An 11,147-nucleotide genomic window follows, 5' to 3' on the forward strand; every position below is an offset into this window, starting at 1 on the left:
CATAACCAACTTGGTTTTAATTGCTAAATGTATTTAGAAAAGTAAAATTATTTTTGGTTATATTAATTAAACATTTGATTGAAATTATTTCACTCAATATTTGGTAGATATTACCAGATTTCTTTTTCAGTGTGCGCAATTATTCATTATCATCAAGCAAAAGCAGTTAAAATCGTTATTCTGTCTTTCCTTTAGTAATATTAAAAAGGTTATTAAAATCTGTCAATCCACGAAAATTTTGACGCAAGCGCCGCTAAGAACGTCCAATGATAATTAAATTTTGCCGTTGTGTCGAGCGATATCGCACTCCTGTCCGCGAGATATCTCGTCGTCTCGGTGCTTATAAGGTACGAAAATGGATGACGACCGAAGAGATAGAGATACGAGTAGATAAGAAGAGAATGAAGGTTGAGGGGAAGATCATTCGTTCACTTTGCACATATATACATCCACACACACACACACATATATATATACATACATACACATCCTTATATCATATCCTTATTTTCCCTCACACCTCCTACCACGACACCACAGAAAACATCTTATGGTAGTTTCTTGCCACGAAAACGAGGAATCGGCGACTGAGTTTCCGCCGTTAAGCCAAATCCCCGCGAGTCTTGAGTCGCGTCGTCGTCGTCGTCGTCGTCGTCGTTGGAACGTAAAAAGCGGCTCCACCGTCGTGACAAACGATCGCGGGCGAACGGTTTCCTTTCCCTTGCAAACCGTTACAGCGTCTTAAGCATCGTGGATGCGAGGATATACCTAGATTTGAGGTATGGATTGAGAGTGACACATCGAAGGGGGGAGGAGAACATGTCGGGCCTTTACATTCGAGCTTTGCATTTGTAAGACGCTCCTGAAAGAAGACATGAGTCAGCATATGGTAAAAGTCAGACGAATACTTACGATTGGGATATTTTCAAGATAAAACGTTCGTGATAATTCTTTCGTAACAAATAGGATATTTAGAACTAGAGCGATGAATTTCAGAAATTGATGATAATAAACGAATGTTTTATTTTTTCTCCTTTTGCATAAAGACAGTTCTTCATTTTATTTGTTATTAAATATATTAATATTTAAATTTATCTATAAATTTCAGTTTAAAGTTGAAAAATCCGAATTTCCGTGTATGTAATTGATTTTTATAAATAAATTCGAATGTTTAATTAAAAATCGATTTCTGCTTCAAATAATTTAAGGATTTTGCAATCAGTTAGTTGTTCTGAATTTTAGTTACATAAATCTTTTATTAGCGCATAAATCTTTTTATTTTTAGTCATCCATAAGTAAAGATTTTACCGATTTCTTTTTTAAAGAAATTCGTTTAATTCTGAATTTATTATCAAAGTTATGTACGAAAGACATACCATGCACATTATATTTGTTCTACTTTCATGCGGACACGTTTTATCGAAATTACAATCCGTAATTCATAATATGGCGATGTCTCGGACAGGTAGATAATTCGATCAAGTTCAGCGGAATCCTGTTCCTATGACAACCACGTAAATCGATGAATTGATTGGTCTTAATGTTGTTATGCAGCATTATTCAATTAATGTACAAAGAATATATATAATTACGTCTAAAGAATATGATCATTTACTGTAATCTTAACTCTGTTTTAGTAACAAGAAATGATGTTAGTTTTAGTTAATATAATAATCTCCTAATACAAAAATATAATCACATTATAAATTAAGAGTAGAAAGAATTGTACTAGCACTGCTTTTTCTAGAATGCAACGTAAAATAAAGCAGAAGAAAAAAAGAATCTCAATATAGAATATTCAATGCAACCAAATGTGTGATATACAAATTTATTTACATTAATTTTTTAGATTTTTACACAATAACAATCTTGCTTTAGATTTTTAAAATTACTTTTACATCAAATTTCGAATAATAACCAACAACTCTGCTCGGAAAAACAGCAAATAAAAGTATTATATTACTAAAACTTTCGCATGAAAAGTTTATTACAAAAATGACATATGTGGAAATACCGCATATAAAATATAAATACAACAAAAACAAATCGAGCTATTTCCAGACCACAGCCACAATGTGTCAAGTAGTTGAATCAGTTATACAAAAACTACACTGATATTGCGACCTGGTTCACTGCTTCTTCTCCACTTTTCTCTTTCTCTTTTATCTTTATTCTATTATAATATTATCAATTAAAAATACCAAACAATTATAATTAAAAATTATAGAATTATCAGCAGTTTTTATCTTTTTTAGCCTATACCATGGATATTATATTATTTTTCACATTATATAATGCTATAAATATATATTTTGAGCTTTTAAAAATATAATTCTTCTGCTTCTTAATATTTCCTTAAACCAGCTTCATTTTTAACTTTTATTCTCTCGAAATTTTCCTTCGTTTTTTTATTTCTTCGTATATTGGATTGTCAACCTTATTATATTTCATAAATATGTAAATTCGCACATTGACACATCTTACATGCCATTCAATTTTCATTATGAAAATTTTTTTCTATCTCTTACAGTTCTGGCGATATTCGCTTCGAAAAAGAAAAACCGATTTTCTTCTAAAGGGTGTTTCGCCCCCTAAAAATGCGTATGGGCACGTATAAAAAAATACGTGTCGCTTATTTTTGTCTGGAGAATAACATATTAAAAGCTCATTAAAATCGGAGGGGGACAGTTGCGTCCCTTTCCTTGTTAGTATCAATAAGAATATCGGCCATGTCACGTATCTTCGCCTTCTTTTCTTAAATCATTTCAATATTCAGTTAGAAGGTAACTTCTTCGTATGTCTTACGTATACTTTTGCGAAAGCGTCACCGGTGGATGGGACAAGGAGAGAGCGGTGAAAGGGTGACGGGAAAGGGTAGAAGGGCGACAGACGCTGCAATATTCTTGGCTCGCATTGTACGTGTCCCATAAGTTGGCAGGCGAGCTCCCTCTCAGCGACAGCTTGACAGAACATACGCTCTTTCCCGCTCGAATCGTTTCGTCCCTGCACCTATTCTCTTCTCACTCCTGTACGCTCATCCTCAACCTCTCCTTCCTTTTCCTTCCTTTCCTGTTACCCTCTCTCCACGTTTTCCGAAAATAAAAGTTTATAAGCTAACGCACACGTGTATATGTGTACGTGGGACTCAAGCGTGGATACATCGCTTTCAACGAGGACACGGAAAGCAGAATCGTCGGTAGGGTAGCGGATAAAACGGCAGAAAAATTGGTGGTGGAAAGCGAAGGAACGTTGACGACAAGAAAGAAAAAAACGCGGGAACGGGGAGAGGGAGACCGAGAAAAGTGGAGACCACGTGCAGAAATAACGTTCGTGTTTTTGATTTGAGGCACGTAACTGAACCACATTGAAATCAGATAGGGGCGCGAGAGAGGACGCTAAACTGGTTCCAGGAGGCTACGGGAAGCTTGCTACGAGAATACCTAAACCTCACGGGAAGGGTAAAAAGGGGGACGCGTTAGACGCTCGAGGAAAGAGGAGAGATCGCACGAGGTAGTGCGACGGAGGTGTGAGGTGGTGTAAGGAAGAGAGACATCGCCGAGGGGCGTAAAGGGTGGCGAGGCGCCTTACAACGGGTGAAACGTGCCACTTTCTTGGATTTTCGAATAAATCGGCACGGCGCGGAGTGCGCACCGCACGACTATAACAGAGTCTACTTTGACTCAGACCTCTCTAACCCCTGAAGATCCGCGTTCCGTAATCCGGATCGGCTTGATCCCTCCGTTTCCGAAAACGTTGCAAGGAAAAATTTGGTATCGCGGTACCAATGAAAAATTCATATTTCTTAAAAAGACATGAATATCTAATCCATCGCATTAGTATCTGCGCAATTACCCTTTGCCGTTAAGCATTAAATTGTATATTTTGTTGAATAATTTTATAATGTGATAAACATTCGCTACTTCCGTAAATATCATCATAATTCAAATTTCTTTAAAATTAAAACTTGACCTTGAAAAGATGTTGATCGAAACTTAAGGTCAAAGTTACCTAAGTTTTTAAATTAAAATCGCCATTCTTAATTTTATATTCACGTAGTTCATTTCAAGATCTTTTCAAAGACTATAATAAAGTACTTTTTCGATACGTGTTTTGCAAGTTATGGGGCTTGAAAAAATCAATGCTTAATCAACCCATTTTAAAACAGTTAAATTTAAGATGAAGAGAAGATGATTTCGAGAACAACATGTCGATTAAGGTCATCATCTTCTCTTCATCTCAAATACTTTAAATAGATTGATTGAATATTAATCTGTTAACTTTCAAGACTCATATCTTATAAAATATTTAATGAAAAGATGAAAAGGTCATAAAATCAGCACATTAAATATAAAATAAAAATGGAGGATTCAATTTAAACAATTTTAGATAACCTTGACTTTTCTTAAGGACATTTTTTTCAAGATCAACTAAAGATCACCATCTTCTTTTTCCCTAATAATCACAAGCAATTTTTATTTGAAATATTTTTGCCTTAAATTTAAAGATTTTGAGATATTTTAGTGGAATGATTAAAATGGATCACCCCATATATGTGTATATTACATAAATTTAATGCGTTATATCTCTGCAATATGTCTTTTACAACTCAAATACGCTCGATAGACGGATACTCACATATGAGCTGTTTAACGCACGTTCCATCTTGCTAACATTTTCATCGATGACCGACGTATTCCGGTGACATCGCTGTTCGTCGCCCGCGGTTTGGTAATGGATCGCCAATCCGCGCGACATTTCGATCATTGAGCAAGCGTGTAACGGGCAATGATCTATTATTTAGCCATCATTCTGCGCACACTGTCCCACACTTGTACGTATACGGTCACATACACAACGATGATGACGTCGGCATTGATCGAACAGCTAGCAGTAATACCGAATAACAAGTACTCAGTTTGCTAGTGGTGGAGATAATTAGGCAGAAACGCAAAAATGTTACCAGAGGAAATGAGGAGAGAAATCGAGAATTATATATATATATATATATAATAACAATTACGTTATACAATAATAAAATAAATGTTAATAAATATGTCGACGACGTAACATGTCGGAGCAGTTGGCAGATGTTGATGCAGATACCGCAAAAGATACGAGTGTTTCGAAAGTTTCTTCGGACTTATCTGCGAAATGCATCAGTTCTGAACGAAACTCCGGCTATATCCAATGTCTGCCAGCAAAGGTGATAAATTCTGCTACGATTAAAACTTAAACTCGCTTTCGGATTTATTTGAAAATTTGGTAGGACGTACTGCGTCACGTCAGAAAACAAATAAATATGGAGCTTTGCCTTTCAAATTTGAAACTTAATACATATAAAACTGTAGATTTCTATAATTTTACTTTTTTAATTGTTTAGCCACATAAATTTAAAAAATTACCTTCTATCTCCACATAAATATGACGAATGGTGTATTAATAAGAATCCATCAATTAAAACAAATATTGGAAAAAAAAAATATGCATGTAATGTTATTATTTTATATATGACACTGTCTATAAAAAATAATAAATAAAAATGATAAATTGACATATTTTTAATGTAATTTATCTGCAATATTTCAAAAGATAATAAATTAATCATGACAAAAACATGTTAATTTATAGAGCAACTGTAATACCGTTCAGTAAATTTCAAGTCTGGTAAATTCTGTCTTTTGCTACGTTTATATTGTATTTTCTTCGAAGAAGAAATTGACATAATCTCTTTCTTTGAAGAGGTTACGTCTATATAACTTTGACCGTAATCTTGGGGCCGCGAAGTAAAAAGTAAACATCAACTTCTTGACTTCTTCATTCCGTTGCATCTACAATTTAAAAAGTTTCTATCGGTGTACATAATTTGTCATTAAACTTGATTTCCTTTTTTTTTTTAAATAAAGCAACGTATCCATCGTATAATAATTATGTCATAACAATTTATAACCAAGATTATTTCATAAAGATACTCTTTTGTAAAAAAATATTTTCATATTTATAAATATAATTTTATATATCATATATACAACTCAAATATTCACATAATATTCATTTGCTTTATAAATGATTAGTGATTCTGGCAAAATCCGTTTTTAAAATATTCTACAAAACCGTTTATATTATAATTTTAGAAATATCATGTTAATTTTCTTCTCACGAGCTTTAACCATAATCATCGATTTGTATCAATTATTACCGCGTACCGTAACATTAAAGCTAAAAGCATCAATGAATCGTAAATGCGTAATGTAAAGAGATACACGTGCCGTTCGTGGTGTTCCATTTAATCGCATCTGATCATCTTCATCGTGTAGTAGCGACCAAAAAATCGTTATAATCGGTATGACGCAATGTTTGATATCTCTTCGAAATATTTCCCTTCCGTTCGAACGTGCTTTTTGTTTCCGTTAACTCGTTGCCTCTCCCTCGCATACGTTATCTCTTCTTTCCTTTTCCGTCATCCCTGCCGCCCGTATCTTCGGCCGTGAGTTGCGCCATATTTCAAACGTCATATTAGCAGAGACCATGCGTCTTCTACGAGTAAAATGTCTATGCCGCCGGCAGGCTTTGCCACTACTACATCACATGACTCTAGTCCCTCTTGGCGGCGTGGTATCGTGTCACCTCCCCAGCTCGCCACCAATTATACATTAATGTGGCGTCGCGTTATCTGGAGACGATGTACGAAGAGGGAGCGATAGAGTATGAGGAGACGGTCAGAGGCCTGTATCCCTTGGGAATATACTCTCTTCCGGTGTAGTCAATTAACCTAGTTTCACTTGACGCAACGGTTCGATCAACGTTACCCGTCGAGAAGATAGGAAACTATTTTGTGCCAGCTTTTTCGCCGATTGCACACCGATCGTTGTATACAATTTTCAGATTGAATGTTCGCGGAACAGAGCACACAACGCGCTCTGAAGGATGAATGTTATTTCAGGTATTTTCGACACCGATTGGATATGTTTCAAATGTAACGTATAGCTGTAGGAATATACAATATCTCGCGTTATCGTCAAGAGATGACTTTCTTGCAGTAGCACGTTATTAATTAAAAAGTAATCAATTTTTGCATCGAATTGAAGACACAATATTTACTGATGGCTGAGTACTAATGTTTTAGCTCGTCCAAGTAAACATTAAATCAAAAAGCGTTATTGTGTCGGTTGATGTAGTTATGCAACAAGCGGTACCTAATATAGACAGCATTTTTTTCTTCGTCTTCAGTGTCCAATTATAAGAAATAATCATGTTTCATGTCATGCAATTTAAGATAAATTTTGATGATTGTAACTGCTACATCTAGATGTACAAATTTTTCAGTCACAAAACTTCCAAACTTTCGTATTTTACTTTAGCCATGTGCAATAAGTTCACTCACAAACCTCACTATTCCGTAATAGTGCAATAGAAGTTGTACATTTTCTCTCGACGGCAGACTCTTTAGAGAAATTGGGAACTTTTCCTAAACAAACTTTGTTTTAGTGTCTTAGTTTTATTATCATTAAATGTTTAGATATTTAATTAAACCTCCAGTTATATTCGATTATTTTCGCTTGGAGTTTAGCAAATTCATCTATCGACATCTTTGAAAATGAAACAAATTTTTCTGATTTTTAATTATGTATTCAAAAACTAAAAAATATTCGAGTCTCAGTAATTTTAATATTTCTTTTTATTACGGATAAGATGCGTGACTTGGAATATTTTGTTTATTATGTAATAAAATATCAAGAGATTTATCTTGTTGAGCGCAATCACGCTGAGTTTTTCTTAGAAAGAAATAACATTTTCTAAGACAGACACATCAGGAGGTCGGAATCGGGAATCTCACGATTCCGAGCAATTTATTGAGATCTAGCTTGATCTAGCTAGAAAATCAAGCGGAAAATGGTTTTGTTTTCTTTTTCGTCATTGTGCCGGAACATTAATGTTATTAAGCATTATATATCGCGAATATCCGAGGATGTGAGACTATCGAGGACGTGTGCAGAGCGTGGATAGGGGAGGAAGGCTTTCCTCGCAGTAAATATTGTAACATCTGGCGCGACTCATACGAGTTCGAGTCACGCCTCCGGCCCTCTACATTTCATTTCACTTCTTAGATACTTCACTGAAATACTGTCGAGGATCCACTGGCTGTCTGGTCTTTGTGTAGATCGGTGGTAATGCTTCGGAAGGGGAATGAGGGAAAAGAATGTGTATATGCCGCATTTGTTCCAGCAGCTTCCGGGATTTGCACGACCACCCTTTTGCGTTACTTGCCTCCGCACGTTGTGCCTGCGCGACGAGCTGTTTCCTCTTCGAAAGACTGATATTTATGTTATCATTGGACCGCGTTACAAGATGTGACATGCTTTCCCTAGAAATTGCCCCAAGTATTCCTCTCTTGCCTTACGCGATGTCACTTAAACGCCAAATTGGATTACGAAATGATACCGAGTTGCTATTTGAGATGGGCAATGAAATGTAGCGTCGATATGCCAATGACGATTAATTCCTTTACAAGTTTGTTAAATGTGTTAAACAAAACAAATAATAGTGATTGCAACGAGATATGGCACAGGTAACGAATGACTCGCGGGAACGGCGCGATGTACAATGTATCTCATCCGAGCATGAGACATATTTCATCTACTCAAAGTTTAATTCGCTCGAATCCTGTGTTTGACAAGTAGCACGAGTCATTCAAGTGCATAGAGTGGTGATTGATTGCGTGTATGTGCGTCCGCGTATCCACGAAACGATTTATATATTTATGCATGCGCGAGATTGTCACCGGCTGATCAAATGAATCTGGAGCTTTCTATTTACAAATATTTTTTCGTCGCGGTCGCCAAGTGTGTCGATATATCATTGATAGAGACAGGATGCACGAGCGCATATGGGAGACAGCAGAGCACGTCTAGTATCGTAATTTTTTGTGCATCTGAATTTTGCGTGTGAATGTTTAACAGCGGTTTCCGGATACTGTTGTTTACAATGGCAACCGATTTAATTAAACAGCAAGCAAGGCGTGCGTTTCGCGTGGGAGGCATGGAGCTAAAGCACGCTTCCGCACGTTCGCACCGTGCTGTGCCACGTAGCCGCATTTTTTGGAATAGAGTATCGTGTTTTTTGACAGAGCTTCGTGTTATATTAAATTTATATTTTCCAAGTATTGATTCGGCTGACTGATAGCTAACGCGCGAAAAGACACGCCTTGTTTGTGTAGATGCAATTGAAATTTTCAGATTAAAGATTTCACGTGCCAATGCCACCTAGTAAAACAAAATTTTTACATCGTTTTTTTTTGTATACGCTTTTAGATATACGCTTAATTTGATAATACTCGAACTTAAGTGATATGTTGTGTATTTAATTGAGCGTTAATCATTATTATTGGTTGTAGTTCATGATAGTGACTCAAAAATGTTGAATTATTCGTATTAAACATTTCCATAATCGTAATACCGCTTCGTTTTTTACTGAGATTTCAGTTATGGAGACCATTAAAATTAAAAGCGATGTAATTTCTATTTTTTAACAATTTTAATGCCTGAATAAAATATGAATAATGGTATAACAACATCCTAGGTACTATATTATGTGTTAACAGGCTCTTGTATCAATGGAGGCAATTATATAGTTGTAGTGGTCAAAATAATATTTATAATAGCAATATATTTTAAATAATTTCATAACTGTGGACAATTATATAGGTATTCTTTTTAGATGCATCATTGAGTCAATACAAATTTGTTTATTTCAACTAATAAATATTGCAGCATTCTTTGGCTTGATATAATCAAATATATATAATTAAAATTTAACAGAAGGAAATGTCATGTGTATTTTAAAATATTTAAAGATAAATCGATGTTATATTATTATACTTTCTACATAATATATATATTTTCGGAAGATATTAGACACAAAATACTTTGTGAAGAAAGAATATCTTATGGCAAATATAAAATAAGATTCTTCACATTAGATGGGTTATATTATAAAATTATACGATCTCATAGAGAGAGGGAGAGAAAAAGAATGAGAGAGAGAGAGAAAGGGAAGGAGGGGGAATTTTTAGTGAAAAGAACGAAGAAGCTCTCACGCAGACAGCTCTTTCAATAATTCATTAACCACTTGTTTCGTTAACTACTTCTACGCAGACCGTGTGGTAGATTCTCTGAAAAGTGCTTTAATTTCCTCCGTCGACTTGTTACCGTCTTAAAACTTTAAGGCGCTCTCACCGTTAAGTGACACGCTTCATGGAAATACGACAGCGCGCGGAATTGCCATGAAATGTCTCAGACGTTTCGATTTCAAACTGGAGTAACTTTTGGTCCTTTAATCCGAAAAATATTATGTGAAACGTATTATCTTAAATTCACTATCCGCTATACTTGAAAGTAATGAAAAAGTAATATAATATACTCTATAGAGCAATAAAACTCGTTAATAGCGTAAGTTAAGAGCAATAAGTAATGTTGATGCGGAGTTCGCGTAGCTCGTAAATTACCGAATTAAATTTATTAAATAAATGAAGAAGAGAGCTATTCGGTCAAAATGGACCTTGGTGTCTAATAACTTTTGCGTGAATTTTTCCGGTTCATGCAGAATTTATGCAAAAATATTATTGGACATTAAGATCCATTTGACTAAATATGGTTCTCTTCTTCACTTATTTATATCGTTTACATATCGGTTGATTTTTAAATATTTATTAAATTTATTAATATTTAAAGTTTATAAAAAGAATTTACATATATACACAGTTTTTTATCTATACCCTTTTAATTTATTCGATTATTAAAATATGTACGAGTGTAAATTTTTATAATATCCTGTATCGTAAAATTCTTTTGTCTCATTTTAATAGAAATTCTTTTTATCAAACTTAAATGTTCGATAATTAAATTCGAAAAAAATTAAAAGTATTAGCGGAACGCGAGCCGTGCGCGCGACGTGAAGTAAGAAGACTTCAATGTTCGCACTGTAAGCAACGGAAATTCGAGAATTCGTACTTGGCGGTTGAAGACCTGGCGAACAATATGCAGCGTACACATGCATAAATGCCAGATTACGGGGCGCAGGAATTCGTGAGATAACGTCGTCCTTTCGGGCTGTCAACCGCCAGTTCGTGCAACAGAATCGTACCAAGCGTC

Source organism: Mycetomoellerius zeteki, unplaced genomic scaffold, assembly GCF_001594055.1.
Source record: "Mycetomoellerius zeteki isolate Tzet28-1 unplaced genomic scaffold, Tzet1.0 scaffold31, whole genome shotgun sequence".
Lineage (NCBI taxonomy): Eukaryota > Metazoa > Arthropoda > Insecta > Hymenoptera > Formicidae > Mycetomoellerius > Mycetomoellerius zeteki.